Below are 17196 nucleotides of genomic sequence, written 5' to 3'. Positions count from 1 at the left end.
CATTTTCCTTATTCACAATTTGCATGAGTCATTTAAAAACATAGCACATGACTACTGAGGCTCATGTTAGTTTTGGTTCCTTTGTCCTCAAAATTTTACTCATAATTCTTGTTAACCTTTTCAGCATTGATTTATGATACCTGAGAGCAACTGTCAACTGTATTTAAGAAGCTAAGAGGAGACTTGGGAAGGAATGAATAGTCTAAAGAATTCATGTCATGATTAATAGTTTCAGATTTGAGACTCACTTCTACGTTTTCCATTGTAGCCTCTCCTTGACTGTACAAATATTCCATGTAACATATTTCTAATATGATTTTATACAAGATAGAATTGTGACTTTGTTAGCTCTTTCTTTGTTAAATTCTTTCGAGCTACTTTTATTTACCTTTCTTAATTAATGTTTGTAATAATATTAAACTAAATTTATGTTCTTACAAGTAAAGAACAAATATTACTGAAGTTCATGGTTCCTTAGCAAAGTTATAGTTGGAGATGTAAATTTTGCTTTCATGCTATTTTGAAGCTTCATGTTATATAGAGGTAACCGTGTTGTAATAGTTGGAAATGTATGCATAACATTGTTTTTGAATCAAATGGCAAGGATGAATCATGAAACATTCACACAGGATTGGATTTCAAAGAAACCAGATAATTTCTGTCTAAAGTTTATGAGGAAGGAGCTGAAGACAAGTCATTAAAGGAATTTGACTAATTTGTTTGAGCATTTGGTTTATTCGGTCTATACAACGAGCAGGTTATTTTTTTTAGCAAGACAATCATTTTGTGGCGGTTTGAAACCCCCAAAGTTTGTTTTTCACAACCAGAAAACAGTATCGCTGACAATCTTTTTGTGGCGGTTTGCAACCGCCAAAGTTTGTTTTTACCCAGAAAACAGGAACCCAGTGAGGAGTTTATTTCTATGTGTAGCATATCATCACCAAGTATTCTAAGTTCATAAGGGGAAAAATCCTCAATCCCTAAATGGTATCCCATATCCTCTTTCACCAATGAAATTGTCTCATGACAATTAAAAACCACCATGTAAGGTTATAAAAATGCCATATCCATGCATTGTTAGTTAACATGACATAATTTTATTGGTTGAAATAGACAATAAGAGAGTTAATGAGATCAATTTACAATTTTTTTTTATAGAAAATGGCAAGCAATTGCTTTGCAGGCATGTTACATCAAGAAATCCATAAAGAAAGGGAGCAATATCTTCTACCACTCCTCAAAGCATTTTTGGGACTTCCACTTTAAAACCATTCTTTGCTGTCCTTGCTGTACTTCAAGTCTTCCAACTTGGGACTTCCTAGCACTTTGAAATTGCATATGCACTGCTTTAGCTTTATCACTTTGAAATTGTGTTCTCTCAAATTGGATAAACCAAATTCCACACTAAATCTCCCATAATTTGCACATTTGAAACATTCAGACAATTAGGAACTATCCAATTACATTAAGACAAAAGGAAGGAAACAAGCAATAATCAAATGACAAGCTTTACAATCTTTCTTAAGGTATGAAAACAAGATCTATATACAAAGTGAAAACCCTGATACACTATCATAAAGATGCTCTCCTTCATAAAAGGTAAAATGTAGTTTTCCGTACATTTATTTAATTTCCAAGCAATTAAATTATCCTGTTATTTCCAAGTTCAAACTAGTGATAACTTATTTCTAAATATGTTCTGATATGTCTCCTGCTACACTTATCAGAACATTATAATTATTCAATCAACAATTCAACATCTGCTCCACACTTACTGATTAAAGCACATCATGCTCTTTCCAGGAATGTTTGAACTAATAATTTATTTCAAGCCAAGTCTTATTTTAGAATTCACATTAATAAAGGAAGCATGAGAGCAACAGTATTAGAATGTTAGTTCAAGAAGAGAGTTATTAGCAGTTCCTCCAAATCCACCACTGCCTCCAACACAACAAGAAATTTTAGCCAATAGATAATAATTGGATTCTAGGCCTAGGTCAAGAGTTCTGATCTTGCCAATAAACTACAAGAACCTAAACGAATGCATCTATCAAGCAGAGCCCCGGAAGAAACTTAACCCAGATAATTTAATTAAAACTTCAAAAATCTTTTAGTTTGAGACAAAAAAAACAAACAATTGATATGTACTCAGAATACACACATAAGTAAAATAATTGTCCGGATAAGATGAACCTCAGTGGGTGTACAGACTCCCTTCCTACATGAAATGGACACAGATATGAAGTACTGGAGCAAGTTTCAGTATTGATTACATAATAAAAATATCTACCTGGGTGATAGGAGCTTACATAGGCTCGCAAAAGTTTGTGCCGGAGGCGTGCTTGCGACGGATGAGGTGATTCTTGTCATATGAAAAGGGGCTTGCGACGAAGGTGCTTCTGGTCGGAATAAACCAGGCTTGCGGCGACGTGGGAGGGGGTGGAGGAGTTACTTCGGTTGAGGAGGCCTAGAAGCTGGAACACGGTGGTGGAGCCACCACCGGCGAGAAAGCTGCGGCTGAAGAGAGATTAGTATGAAGCAGAAAGGTTTTAGGTTAATGAATGTGTTTCTCAAATTTGATTTTTTTTTGAGTTCAAAAAAAAAAAAAAACAAATTTGATTTTAGGTTTAATTTGATTTTCTTAAGTTCAAAAATAATTAAAAAGTGTAAATAGTTGGAGGATAAAATTGAAAACTTAAGAAGTTTAGGGACCCAAATTTAAAACATTAAAATTACTAGTCAAAATGGATGACATGGCAGTCTAGTACACTAGGCATCTTGCTATTGACCAATAAGTTGGGGGCATTGCTGTTGTTTAAAACACAAACAACATTTTTAAGTTTATATATATATATATATATATATATATATATATATATATATACTAGTGTTTTTTACCCGCGCGTTGCACGGAGAATACATCTATTATATTTGATAGGTCAATTAATACCTTGATCATTAAAAATATAATAAACAACTGATGAAATAGAAGAGTATGAAATGATGAGCAAAGTGGACAAAAAGTCTTAAATTAAAACCCTTATTGCATAGATTGAACTTCGTATAATTGAATAACTAATAAAAAATTTGGTTAACCAAATCTCAAATTATGCAAAACATATTAGGGGATGTGGTTTAATGATGACTAATAAACAATAGCTGATTTAATCTACAATGAAAAAAGAGAAAAGATTTTTTATGTATGTGATTATGTGGTTCATTTTTTATGTACGTGATTTAGTCTTAAGGTCGATCTCTTGTATCCTTCTCCTGCCGAAGACTTTAAGAGTAAACCTTGCCATTCCAACTTTCATCGATCGAGTTTCAGTTGCTTTTTCTGTTGATCCAGGTGAGAAAGCTTACTAAGGCAACCTCTGCTTTTGTCTATCTCCCAATATAAGAAGCATGTTGCTTTGCTCTTATAGTAGTACTAATGGGCGTACTTTAGAACAAATTTCTAGCGAAGGTCTTGACAGTTTGGAACTTAAAGGTTTGGTTCATTAATAATATCTAGTAGTTTCATCATGCTATTCTGCTTTTGAGCTTGTTGTAGTTACCGGAGCATTTCTGCGATAAAAAAATTCAGAATAGTAAAGCAGTCGTAGTATGCTCCCTTTACTTGCTCTAGTGCTCAAGTGATAGCTGAGTGCATACTGTTTGCATCTGAATTATATATAAAAGACTCTTAAAAACAACCACTTAATTCTCCATTACAAAGAATATACATTACATCAGAACCTAATTATTATTTGTCAGTGACATAAGTGTCGAAAATAATAGTAATGGAAATTTCGAATGGTGTGGATAAGAGTTAAAAGTCCAATCTCATAAGAAAGAAAAATCTCCATTTACATCAAAATCTCTCTCAGATTTCTCTACCTCACTATCACCACCATTTTTCTTATAAATTATCCACAAACACACTCACAAATTCCACACAGTACCTAACATCATATGCAAATTTTGTTTTCACTGCAACCAGAGTCTGTTCTCTGGCATAAAAAAGCACTTCATAAAGTAAGAAGGTATCACATTTTGAATTTAAATCATTAAAATATTTATTTCTAATTAAAAAATCAAATGAAACTTGCTTCCAAATCAGCAGCAATCCTAGGTGCTATTCCTGATTGTTGTCCAACTTTAACATGAATTAATATGAACTCATGCTAATTCAAATGAAACTTGCTTCCAAATCAGCAGCTTCCAGCCGTATCTGCATTCTAAGTAACAGAAAATCAAGAACTCATGAAGTGAGATTGATAGACATGTTAGAGTAGGATAGACTAAAGACCACCAAACATAGTAGCAATATGTGCAACATCAATCTAGCTATGATAGTGCAAAGATAAAAATCAAATTTGCAGACAGATATGAAAGCCAAAGAATGAATTGAAGCCAATTTTTGGCTATGACCCAGTGGTTTTCATAACCAATCAGATCTATTTGTAAGGGGAAACTAATCACATGCTACTAAAGAAGATGAATGGAAGAAAACCCCTCTAGAAATTTTAGACCCCATTATATTTGTTGAACGGCTAAAACAACTCTTTGCTTTATGTAGCACTGTTGTTGAAAGTACAATAACCAAATCAAAAACATATGCTGATACTAAATCGTAATGTGATAATTACACACTCATGCAAGCAAGACTTCCAATCACACTAAAGTTTGATTAATTGAACCATAGTAGAACAATGATTAATTATAAAATCTAATATTGCCTTCGAAAAGTGACTTTTAATATATGTAATGATGATAGATAGATGTAGAATTGATGAACTAAGTCAGTAAAACTATATATGCATCACAGTAGTGCAACACCAAACACACATCTCTATCTCTTATCTGGTGAATATATACATATGCATCACAGTAGTGCAACACCAAACACACAACTCTATCTCTTATCTGGTGAATATATACATATAATGGACTGAGAAAAACCTCCATGAATACTGGTCTCACATGTTTCGTGGCTTACTTGAAATGAGAGCGAGGTAAGATCTTGAGTCATCAATCATGTTTCATCTTCAGCTAGCTGAGAATCAGAGAGTGTAGTCAGAAAGAGGTATGCACCTCATTGTCGTTCTGTACCTACGGATAAATTTATGTCAAATGTTTCCAGGGAAGTCAGGGAAATCAATTTATTGTTAGAACATTGGTTTAGGCGTTTAGCATATTAGAAAGGATAACACCAGTTTTAAAAGTCTAACCTCAATAGTATAGCTTGAGCGAACAAAGATAAGCAGTAAAATCTCATCCATGATATGTAGTTCTATAGTTGTAACGGCAAGCACCAACAATAATAAGTGCAAGAAGCAGGCAAAAAGAAAAAATTACCAAATAAAAAAGTTGTAAGGAAAAAAATCTACAACTTCTCCTTTCTCTCATTTTTAAGAGGTTTTTGCTGATGAGATGTATTATTGATTTAAATCACTTTTCACAGATTTTATATTAAGATAAAATCATGAAATAAACAACATAAATCCTAATCAAATATAAAATTTAAAAATGTACTAAATAAATATAGATAAAAACTATCAAAATCTAGCAAATCACAATAAAAACTCATAAAATCCGGAATTAATTAAAAATCCGAAAATTCAATAAAAATACCATAAAAATAATTAATACTCTAAAAATAAATAATAATATAAATTAAGATAAAATACAGAAATAAACAACATAAATCCTAATCAAATCTAAAATTTAAAAATGTACTAAATAAAAATAGATAAAAACTATCAAAATCTAGCAAATCACAATAAAAACTCATAAAATCCGGAATTAATTAAAAATTCGAAAATTCAAATAAAAATACCATAAAAATTAATTAATACTCTAAAAATAAATCAAAAATAAATTAAGATAAAATCAAGAAATAAAAAACCTAAATCCTAATCAAATCTAAAATTTAAAAATGTATTTTTTTATTAAGGAGAAATAAGGTAAGGAAAAATCAGGGCACATGTGGCAAGTGGGGCCAAGGAGAAAGAGCTTACATGTAAAATATTAGTTGAGAATTAATCTGGGAGCGACACGTCACTAACTTGGCCTGTGAGAGCGACACATCATGCTAGAAGTTGTTCTTTTCTAATATATATTGATTGATTGATATAGATATTGATATTGATTGATATTGATGATATTGATATTGATTGATTGATATTGATATATATATATATATATATATATATATATATATATATATATATATATATATATATATATATATGGGGTTTGTTAACTTACTCCCACTTGTTTTCTTGAAGGAGTAAGTTAACAACCAACACCTTTTCTTTTAGACAAAAAAACTCCACAAATTTATTCTTAAAGATAACTAACTTGAGGGCTATTCTTGTAATTCAGTTTTATTTCAATTTTAAAATTAACTATTTCTCTCACCTTATTAATCTTATTAATCTCTGTCATTAATTTCAAAATAAAAGTTGTTTCTTTTTCCTCTCCGTATTTTTGTCTCTGCAACTCTTTAAAAAAAACCTCTGCAATTAACTTCTCTCTCCTTCCCTCTTCCTTTCAATTCCAGCAAGCAAAAAATTCAAATTAAGTCCTACATGTTGTCTGTTTCATGGTTTCATATTTTGGGTTGTTTTTTCTAATTGAAGATTATTAATTCCTGGTCAAAGTTTAAAAAACATACATCAGTAGATTAATGGAGGGCATGCATGGGAATAACGGACGAGACAAGAAAATGGAGCAAAGAAGAAATAGAAGCTTGAAAAACAGGTTTCGGAAGAAGAAAGATGGCCGAAATTAAATGATGAGAGAAAAGTTAAGGTTTTGAATTTAAAATTTTAAAAGCAAATTACATAAATAACCTTCATTTAAAGTTGGTTCTAAAAAGAGGAAGTTGGGTTTTTTAATCTAAAAAAAAGTGTTGGTTGTTAACTTACTCCTTCACAAAATCAAGTGGGAGCAAGTTAACAAACCCATATATATATATATATATATATATATATATATATTAAGTTTTTCCAAATTCCATAAGCTGCCACCGTCCACTTTTTCCTTCTGTTTTATTTCCTTCTTTCACGTGAATATGCCACCACATAAGACAAAAGAAAACCGCCACGTGTTCTCTTGAAATTGGACCAAGGTGAAAGTGGGCTGGATTCCAGTGCTTCGCGCGTGCTATGGTCTAACGGTGGACCTCTGTCACGATCGAGCCACATGGCGAGGAGTGAAGTTGCAGCCTTCGGATCTGCTGCGGGTGCATGGAAGCTCCTGTGAACCATCAGCACAGGATTAGCTCTCTTATTCTGGTTTTCTCTTTTCACTTTATTATGAAAATCCTAAATAAAATTAAAATAAGTTAATTAAAATAAAATCCTAGAAAGATAATAATAAAAAATAAACAACCTAAATCCTAACTAAATATATCATTTAAAAAGTACTAATTAATGATAGGATAAAAACTACTAAAATCTACCAAACCATAATAAAAACTCATAAAATCCTAAAATAATTAAAAATACGAAAATTACTTAAAAATATCATAAAAACTAATTAAAACTCATAAAATAAATTAAAAATAAAATAAAAGACCCACAAAAGTACCCTTATATCTCCGGATCAACAAAGAACTAGTTCTTATTTTTAAGAACTAAAAACTCTAAGTCAACTCCTCCAATGGTTAAGAACTCAGTTCTTAGTTCTTAACTCGGAAATAATAACCAACAACCTTGCACACTAGGGTGGGGAATTAACATTTTGGTCCACCGGTGGACCAGGGAATAATTTAGTCTTTTCCCCTTCCTTTCCTTCTCCCTCCCCCTCTACCCTCCCTCACTACCTCCAAAAACACCACATACTGTCAGAAAGAGGCACACGGCGGCTCTAGTCACCGAAGTGTCATCGGAATCCTCAAAGAAAGGGGGCTTCTTGAGTCCACAACTAGCAATGTGCTTCTTCAAGTGCACCCCTCAAGGTCTACAGCGGATTCGACCCCACCGCCGAGAGCTTGCACTAGGGCAACCTTCTTGGTCTCATTGTTCTCTCCTGGTTCCGCCGCTACAGCCATAAAGTTGTCGCCTTGATCAGTGGTGCCACTGCACGCGTCGGTGACCCATCTGGGAAAAGCCTCGAAAGACCCAAGCTTGATGTCAGAACGTTGGAGAGGAACGCTCTGGGTATTGAAAACATCATCAGAACAATCTTGGGTCGTGCTCAAAATCTCAACTTGGAGGAGTGGAGTGTGCTAGATCATGGAACCAAGAAAAGGATAAAATGAAGATTGTGTTTCAGATCTGGGTTTAATGGTGTCGTAGATGGATCTGCGGCGGCGGACATGCATGCCAACTGTTGGTTGCTAGTGTTTGCAGATCTATGATTTTTCCATTTGATGTTCATGAATGAGGACTTATGGGTTACTAACTCATGGGCCATACAAATATGTATTTAGCTTCCAAATCTCTATTTGATCCAGAATGATTTTTTGGGTTTCATTCTCACCTGGTTAATTGTTGATCATCTTGTGAACAAGAGTGATTGATCTTGCAAATCTAGGATTTTTTCCATTGATTTTGGGCACCTTGATTTGGGATTTATTTTATTATTTGAAGTGACAACTTGTTTCTTAATTTCTAGGGTAGCATACTAGCATCTAAAACTGGTTTGTATTTCTATGATTAAGATTTGAGCTTATCTCTTTGTTCCGTACCAAGGTCTACTTAAGGGATAAGAGAATATTCTTAGTAAACCCTAACAGAGTGGACTGGGTGGGTGTAAAGATTCCTATGCCCGCCCAAAACAAGCAGCCAGCCGGACGAAGGAAGACATGGTGGGAACTGTGAAACACTGAAGATTCTCGCCCTCCCCTTTGGACGGATCCGCAAGCCAGCTGAAAGATTCTTATGAATTTGTCTTATATGCATAGGGATTTGGGCCCCGGTTGTTAGACCCAAATGTAGGAAAAGTCCATATCATGACCACACCCTCTATAAAAGGGAAGGTCATCACCTTGTACTGCAGATTTTTTGAACAATTAATGAGAATATACCCTTTTATTACATCTTTACTATTTTAGTGCTCTGCTAGGGTTTGCTTTTCTTTCCTCTTCTTACGTAAGCTTAACTTAAGACAGAACATTGGCGCCGTCTGTGGCTCTAACCTAGATCTACCAGTGACGTAGAGGGTGAGAGTTACGATTCATGGAAACCCGTTCGTGCGGTGTGGGTCGTCGTGATCATCGCCGGAGAAGTGGTGGTCGTCAGCGCGGACGCAACGGCGGACAAGACAACAATCGTGCAATACTTCAAGAGCAAGAGCAGGAGGCTTCCTCGGAAGGTGTTCACTCGGTGGCGCAGTCACCAGCGTCGCTGGTGAATTGAGCTCCGGGAAAGCCCTAAGATCTGATAGCCAAATCAGATCCTAGTGTCAGGCGACGTTCAACACCGCCTGAGTACGTAAACTTAGAGGATCTTAAAAACAGCGTTCCAAGGAAAACACAAGAAGTGATAACGGGTATCACACCCGTGGCTTTGAAGCAAATGTTGGATACTTTGCAAAAGGTTCAAAACCAAAACGAGAAGTTACAAGCCCAGGTGGAATATTTAACTCAGAGGCAAGATTTTAAGCAAGGACAACGTCTTGAGGCTGAGGATGTCGTCGAATTTCAATCTTTTGTTCCAGCCATCACAAAGGTGGACATACCAAAGCATTTGCAAACAATGGCATTAGACGCCTTTTCGGGTGATTCTGATCCCGTGGAACATTTGAGGTACTTTAACACAAAAATGGTAATTGGTGGGGCGACAGACGAGGTGAAGTGTAGATTGTTACCTTCAGCATTAAAGGGAATGGCGATGCAATGGTTCATCCGACAGCCGCCCTTCTCCATTGACAATTTTACAGACTTGTCTACTAAATTCTTAACTCAATTCTCCGCCAACAAAACTACAAAGGCAACCATGTTTGACCTCATCAGCATACATCAACAGCCAGGAGAGAAGCTCAAGAACTACATGGCGCACTTCAGTAAGATGGCTGTTCAACTGGAGGAGGACAACCCGGATGTGTGCCTGGCGTCTTTCAAAAATGGCCTTAGGGCGGGGGATTTGAATCGAGATTTAACAAGACGACCAGCGAGGGACATGAAGGATCTTTGCGCTCGCGTTCAGGAATTCATCTTAATTGAGAAAGACGATTAGAAAAAGCAAGAAAGGGAGGAGGGGCGAAAACACGCCCAGCCCGACGGAGTTTCGCAGGAAAAACCCAAGGCTGGAAAGGAAACAAGGATAGCTCAAACCCCACGTATACCAAGGCCAGGTCCATATCAAAATTCCAAATCCGGATTCTAGAATACATGGCACAGAAATCCCTAAGGTACCACTACAGTCTCGGCTGGTCAACAGGGTGCCTCGCCAACTCCAGTTCCACTTACTAAATTGAATGCTCCCCTAAGCACCATCTTGAAAGCAGTTGGACAGACAAATGGTGTGCAATATCCGTCGCCGCCTCGACGACCACCAACTAATGTGGATACAAACAGATGGTGTGAGTACCACAAAACGTTGGGACACACCACAGATAATTATTGGAACTTGCGGCGGGAGATTGATCGGTTGATTAAGGCTGGCCATCTGGCAAATTTTGTCAAAGAGGCAACAACATCGGAGGCCACTAAGGTAACTCAGGGGGACAAAGGAAAAGGAAAGGAGATAATTGAGGAGTTGGGCGACCCTGTTGGGGAATGCTCATCCATTGCAGGGGATTTGGAGGGGGCACGATTTCTAGCAAGGCTAGAAAGCGTTATGTGGCGGCAGTCCATTCTGTGCACGAGGCATACGAGGGCGAATGTTGGTTGAATCACTCTCCAATTATGTCCACCCCTCAGGATTTTGCACATGTAATTCCTCATGACAACGACCCGATTGTAGTAACAATCAGGGTTAATAATTACATGACGAAAAAAGTTTTTTTAGATCAGGGATCTTCGGTGGACATCATTTATGGAGATGCCTTTGATCGCCTGGGGTTAAATGAGTCAGACTTGAAACCATACACAGGAATCCTGGTGGGATTTACAGGGGATCGTGTCAATGTGCGGGGATACGTAGAAGTACCAACGACTTTTGGTGAAGAAGAGTTTGTCAAGAAATTTCAGGTGAAGTATCTAGTATTGGCGTGTAGAGCCAACTACAACGTACTTTTGGGGCGGGACACCCTTAACAAGTTATGCGCTGTAGTTTCAACCGCTCATTTAACTGTCAAATACCCAGCCTGCAATGGGAAGGTCGGGGTCCTTCGCGTGGATCAGAATGCAGCGATAGCATGTTACCTAAGAAGTGTGGCGCTCTATGGGCGAAAGGCTGCCAAGGAAAGCCACCGTATCACATAATTTTTTCCACAAGAAGGATTTAGTTTAGACCCAAGAGATGATGCTGATGATTTCCGCCCACAACCTTTGGAAGAAACTAAATCGATGCAAATCAAGGATAAGGTTTTGAAGATTGGCAGCAGTTTAACAAAAGAACAGGAGGAAAGGTTGATCACCCTTTTGGGCGACAATTTGGATCTCTTTGCATGGACAATTAATGATGTACCAGGGATTGACCCCAACGTGATCACTCATAAACTGGCCATACGGCTAGGGGCGACTCCAGTCATCCAACCAAGGCGAAGGATGAGTGATGAAAAGAACAAGGCGGTGCAAGTAGAAACTGAGAAGTTAATCAAGGCCCAATTCATCCGAGAGGTGCAGTACCCAACTTGGCTCGCCAATGTAGTGATGGTCAAGAAAGCCAATGGGAAGTGGAGAATGTGCACGGATTACACAAGTCTGAACAAGGTGTGTCCCAAAGATTCATATCCTCTTCCTAATGTTGATAAATTGGTGGATGAGGCTTCTGGAAATGAGCTTTTAAGTCTCATGGATGCATACTCTGGGTATAATCAAATAATGATGCACCCCTCGGATGAGGAAAGTACAACATTTATGACTAATCAGGCGAATTATTGTTACAAAACTATGCCTTTTGGTTTGAAAAATGCAGGAGCTACATACCAACGCCTCATAGATAAAAAAATTTCAAAGCAAGTTGGAAGGAATATGGAAGTATATGTGGATAATATGATTGTTAAGTCCGCCAAGTCCAGTGACCACGGCGACGATCTTAAGGAAGCATTTTCTCAACTAAGAAAATATCGAATGAAGTTAAATCCCGAGAAATGTTCATTTGGGATTCAAGGGGGAAAGTTTTTGGGATTCATGATAACATCAAGGGGGATTGAAGTGAACTCAGATAAAGGCAAGGCGATCTTGGAAATGAAAAGCCCAACAAATGTCAAGGAAGTACAACGGTTAACAGGACGCATGGCTGCCTTAGCACGTTTCTTGCCAATGGCGGGCGACAAAGCGGCTCCGTTCTTCACTTGTTTGAAAAAGAACTCGAAGTTTCAATGGACCGAGGCATGTGAACAAGCTTTTACCAAATTGAAAGAATCATTAGCAACGTTACCGGTACTATCCAAACCCACGCCAGGCGTCCCTTTGACGCTCTACTTGGCAGTCACGGATAGGGCGGTCAGTACGGTGTTGCTTCAAGAAGAAGGGAAAAAGCAGAAGGTTATATATTTTGTGAGTCATACTCTGCAAGGTGCTGAATTGCGATACCAAAAAATCGAGAAGGCGGCCTTGGCAATTCTAAAAACAGCGAGACGGCTTAGGCCATACTTCCAAAGTTTCTCAATCAGAGTTAAAACTGATGTTCCCTTAAGATAGGTACTCCAGAAACCCGATCTATCTGGGCGATTGGTCAGCTGGTCAGTCGAGTTGTCTGAATATGATATACAGTATGAGCCAAGGGGACAAGTTACAATCCAAAGCTTGATTGACTTTGTGGCGGAATTAACACCCACGGAAGGCGAGAAAACTCTGGGAGAGTGGGTCCTGTCTGTTGATGGATCCTCCAACGACACGGGAAGTAGGGCAGGAATAACTATTGAAAGGCCGGATAAGATGGTCATCGAACAATCTTTGAAATTCGAGTTTAAGGCGAGCAACAACCAATCAGAATATGAGGCACTAATCGCTGGATTAAGGCTCGCCATTGAATTAGGCGTTCAGAAATTGTTCATCAAAGGCGACTCACAGTTGGTTGTTAAACAGGTAAAAGGCGAGTATCAAGTGAAGGATCCACAACTTTCTAAATACCTGGAAGTGGTACATAGACTAATGATGGAGATAAAAAAGATCAGAATAGAACATGTTCCAAGAAGTCAAAATGAAAGGGCTGACGTACTAGCAAAATTGGCCAGTACGGGGCGATTAAGCAATTATCAAACAGTCATTCAGGAAACCCTTCCTCGCCCCAGTATTGACTTGGTGGAACTTAAGTTAAAATCAGTAAAGTCAGTGATTGAAGGCGAGCCTTCGTGGATGGAGTCAATCAAGACTTTCCTAAAAAATCCTCCGAAGGATAATGATCTAAACACAAAAGAAAAGCGTAGGGAGGCTAGTGTTTATACGTTGGTAGACGGTGAACTATATCGGCGGGGAATTATGTCTCCTATGCTCAAATGTGTTGACACAAGAGATGCCCTGGGAATCTTGGCGGAAGTCCACGAAGGAGTATGCTGTAGTCACATAGGTGGGCGATCATTGGCAGTAAAGGTATTGAGGGCAGGATTTTATTGGCCGACGATGAAGAAGGACTGTCTGGAATACGTCAAGAAGTGTGAAAAGTGTCAAGTTTTTTCGGACTTACATAAAGCCCCGCCTGAAGAGTTAACAACCATGATGACACCTTGACCATTTGCTATGTGGGGGACTGACATTCTAGGACCATTCCCAGTAGCAAAGGCACAAATGAAGTATATCATTGGGGCGGTTGATTATTTCACTAAATGGATTGAAGCGGAAGCAGTGGCGACTATTACAGCCGCCAAAGTCAGGAACTTTCTATGGCGACGAATTGTGTGAAGGTTTGGGGTCCCCATGGCCTTGGTAATGGACAATGGGACCCAATTCACAAGCAATGTCACCAGAGAATTTTGTGCGGAGATGGGAATTGAAATGCGATTTGCATCAGTGGAACATCCCTAGACTAATGGAAAGGCAGAATCTGCCAACAAGGTTATTTTGAAGGGCTTAAAGAAAAAATTGGATGAGGCAAAAGGTCTTTGGGCGGAGGAGCTCCCAGGCGTCCTATGGGCATATAACACGACTGAACAGACAAGCACGAAGGAAACCTCATATCGTCTAACTTATGGATATGATGCCATGCTCCCTGTGGAAGTTGAAAACCAAAGTTGGCGAGTAACCTGATTTAATGAGGACGACAATGGGAAAAATCTGATAGCAAATCTAATCATGCTATCTGAGGAACAACGGGAGGCACACTTAAGGAATGAGGCGGGAAAGGTGAAGGTGGCAAGGAAGTTTGCAACAAAAGTGGTCCCAAGAACTATGAAGGTAGGAGACTTAGTGCTTCGAAGGAAGACTATACCTGACAAGCATAACAAACTTTCGCCCAACTGGGGCGGGCCTTACAGGATAATTGGTGATTGTTGGTCAATTCGCAAGTGCACGAATACCTCCGGGTTTTAAATTATCGAACCACAGGGATTGTGAGTGAGAATTATTGATTTAAGCCTAGAGTTTGCAAGTTCTTAAAACAGTAAAATTCAGAAATTGGTTTTGGGTGATTGTGACAAAAGTTTTGCAAGAGAGCAATGTTGATAACGATGTAAATAACAAATGATGGGAAATTGCCTTGGGTGTTTGATCATCTAATCCATTTTAGTCCACCTATCCTATGCATGTGATATCTTGATTTATATCTTGTTGTTATAGCCTATGTACTTACTAGTTGATTCCTCACAAAAGTAATTCTCTCAAACTGAAAGATAAGCCCAATTCCTTGTGTACTTAAACATTCATAAGAGGTATGATAGCTCAATTATTCAGGCCAACAAAACCCTACCCTCACTCTATTCCTAGAAGCAAGTATAGAAGGATCTATTCCAATTCATGTCCCTAAATCATAACAAATTTCCATTCTATTATAATCTAGCCTATAGCAAAGGTGCACCAAAGCTAAACATGCAATAAGGAATTGAAATACAAGATTGAATCAAGACTCATGCATAGAGATAGGATTTATAAACTAAAGTTTCATAGAATCTCTTAACCCAAAGCAAAAAGAGAACTAGCCACTCATGGCTAGTGAATTCATGAAGAAAATGTAAATAAAACCTGAGGAAAAGTACAAGTTGGAAGCCTCCCTTGGCCCCAAAGTTCTCCTTAGCTCTCAAACTTGACCAAAAATGAGTGAAATGACAAAATGTATCAAAGAAATTGGCCTAAGCCTTATTTATAGGCTGAAACTAACGAAACTGGTCGCTCAGGCGCCAATTCAGAGCGCCTGAGCGCCAATTGCATGTTGAAAAACATGCTCTCTGACCCTATTGGCGCCTAGGCGCCCACTCCCAGCGCCTAGGCGCTCTAGCTCGCCTGAAAATGACTTTTTGGCTTCTGAAACTCCTCTTTTCAATTCTCTTTATGTTCTTCATCAATTCCATGCTTCTTGGCCTTCCTTTTCCTTCAGTTTCTGCACTCCAAACCTAACCAACAAGACAAGGAAGATTCTAGAAGCTCCAAGAGCTCATTAGCACAAGAAGTCCCTCATAAAACACAACAAAACCATGCAAGTCCTAAACTTTACTTAAAATGCAAGAAAACTACCTAAAAAACTACTAAATTACCAAAACGAAATAAAAACTAAAGAAAAGAATAAAAATGCATGAGAATGCATGAAACACTATATGAGACTCAACAAAAAGACTCAAAACAACCAAAGAAATGACCCTAAAAACACTACTAAAATAGGGTCATCACACCACTATACTCAACGACAGCTCGCCCTCGAGCGTAAAAAAACACTCGCTTGCCCTCAAGCGCAAGAAATGCTCCCACACAAGTGCTCACAACAAGGAATACTTCACAAAAACAGGGGGACAAAGTAATCACAGCTAGTTTCAAGAGAAAGACCCAACAACCTACTTCATGTCTCTTTTGAAGAGAGAAGAGTGTAGAGTCCATTCATGAGAAGCATTTAGAACTAAAAAAAAACCTAGGATGAGATGTTCATTTAGTGCACTGAGCACACAAGCAAGTTCATAGGTCCTGAATGTCATTCACTCAATAGCAACAAAGATCAAACATGCAAATATTCAAAGAGACTTCCATAAGGGTTGAAACATTGGCTAGGTAAAACATGATGGTGGTTGGTCCCTAAAGGAAAACTAGGCTTTCAAGCACATTGAGTGTGGTCCTCTTCTAATAACCCCGGAGCTTACAACACTTTTCTTTGCACAAGTCTCTTGCACCCAACTTTTCAAACCCTTTTTTTCTTTTTTTCCAACTCCAACTTTTGGTTAGGAGTTCTTTTTCTTTCTTCTTTTTCACTGTTTTTTTCCTTTTGGGGCAAGAGGCTATTTCTCATTTTTTCTAGCTCCACACAACACAACAAGGACCATCACTCCCCCAATATTCCAACCAAACAACCATCCCAAACTTTTGGCTACAAAAAGATTCTCCAATTAAGCTCAAATGGGACAACTAAGGACAATGTTCAAACAACAAATTCAGAATCTCAAGAAATCATACAAGTCTCAAGAATAAAGCAAGAATCACTAAGCATGCTATGAGTGAAATCAACGCAGAACCAAGAATTGCAAGTGAGTCAGGATCCTCCAGAGAATTTTTATGGTGAAGGGTCAAAGATAGACCCTTAATGGACTCACCTCGACTCCTTTCTCAAGACACACTCGGAAGACCGAAGTCTCCTCCTCTCTTCCCCAACATGCAATCACTCATCCCCGAAACAACAACAAGTATTCACCAAAGCATTTTCAAAAACAGCACTAGTAGGGAAGCAAAACCATAGCTAAAAGCATGTGAGTATAGGGAAGTAAAGACCCAAAAATAAAACCAACTAAAACAATGCATGATCAAAAGAAAACAAAATCTATAAATTGAAAATATGCTAAAAATGCATGACCTAAACTAAGAGTAGAGTTACCTCAGCACAATCACTCCATGGGGTCATGGTCACCCCTTCCATCGCCATAATCCGGATGAACTCCGGCATCATGCATCAAGCTCAAGTCTATCATCCCCTGCTCCAAGGTATTAAAATCCAAGGGCCCATTGTACCTGGGGTCTGATGTGCT

General features: G+C 38.0%; 1 long non-coding RNA gene across 1 annotated transcript; it reads right to left on the bottom strand.

Moving 5' to 3' along the window:
* Nucleotides 1-1050: 1050 nt before the first annotated feature.
* On the bottom strand, nucleotides 1051-2566 carry LOC130732014 (uncharacterized). Its single transcript, XR_009016916.1, has 2 exons — nucleotides 2291-2566; nucleotides 1051-1404 (listed from the first exon to the last, which is right to left on the bottom strand). It is a non-coding gene; the product is annotated as an uncharacterized LOC130732014 (long non-coding RNA).
* Between the last annotated feature and the right edge of the window lie 14630 nt (nucleotides 2567-17196).

The sequence above is a fragment of the Lotus japonicus genome, chromosome 1 (assembly GCF_012489685.1).
Source record: "Lotus japonicus ecotype B-129 chromosome 1, LjGifu_v1.2".
Lineage (NCBI taxonomy): Eukaryota > Viridiplantae > Streptophyta > Magnoliopsida > Fabales > Fabaceae > Lotus > Lotus japonicus.
This window is presented reverse-complemented; position numbering and strand designations above follow the sequence as displayed.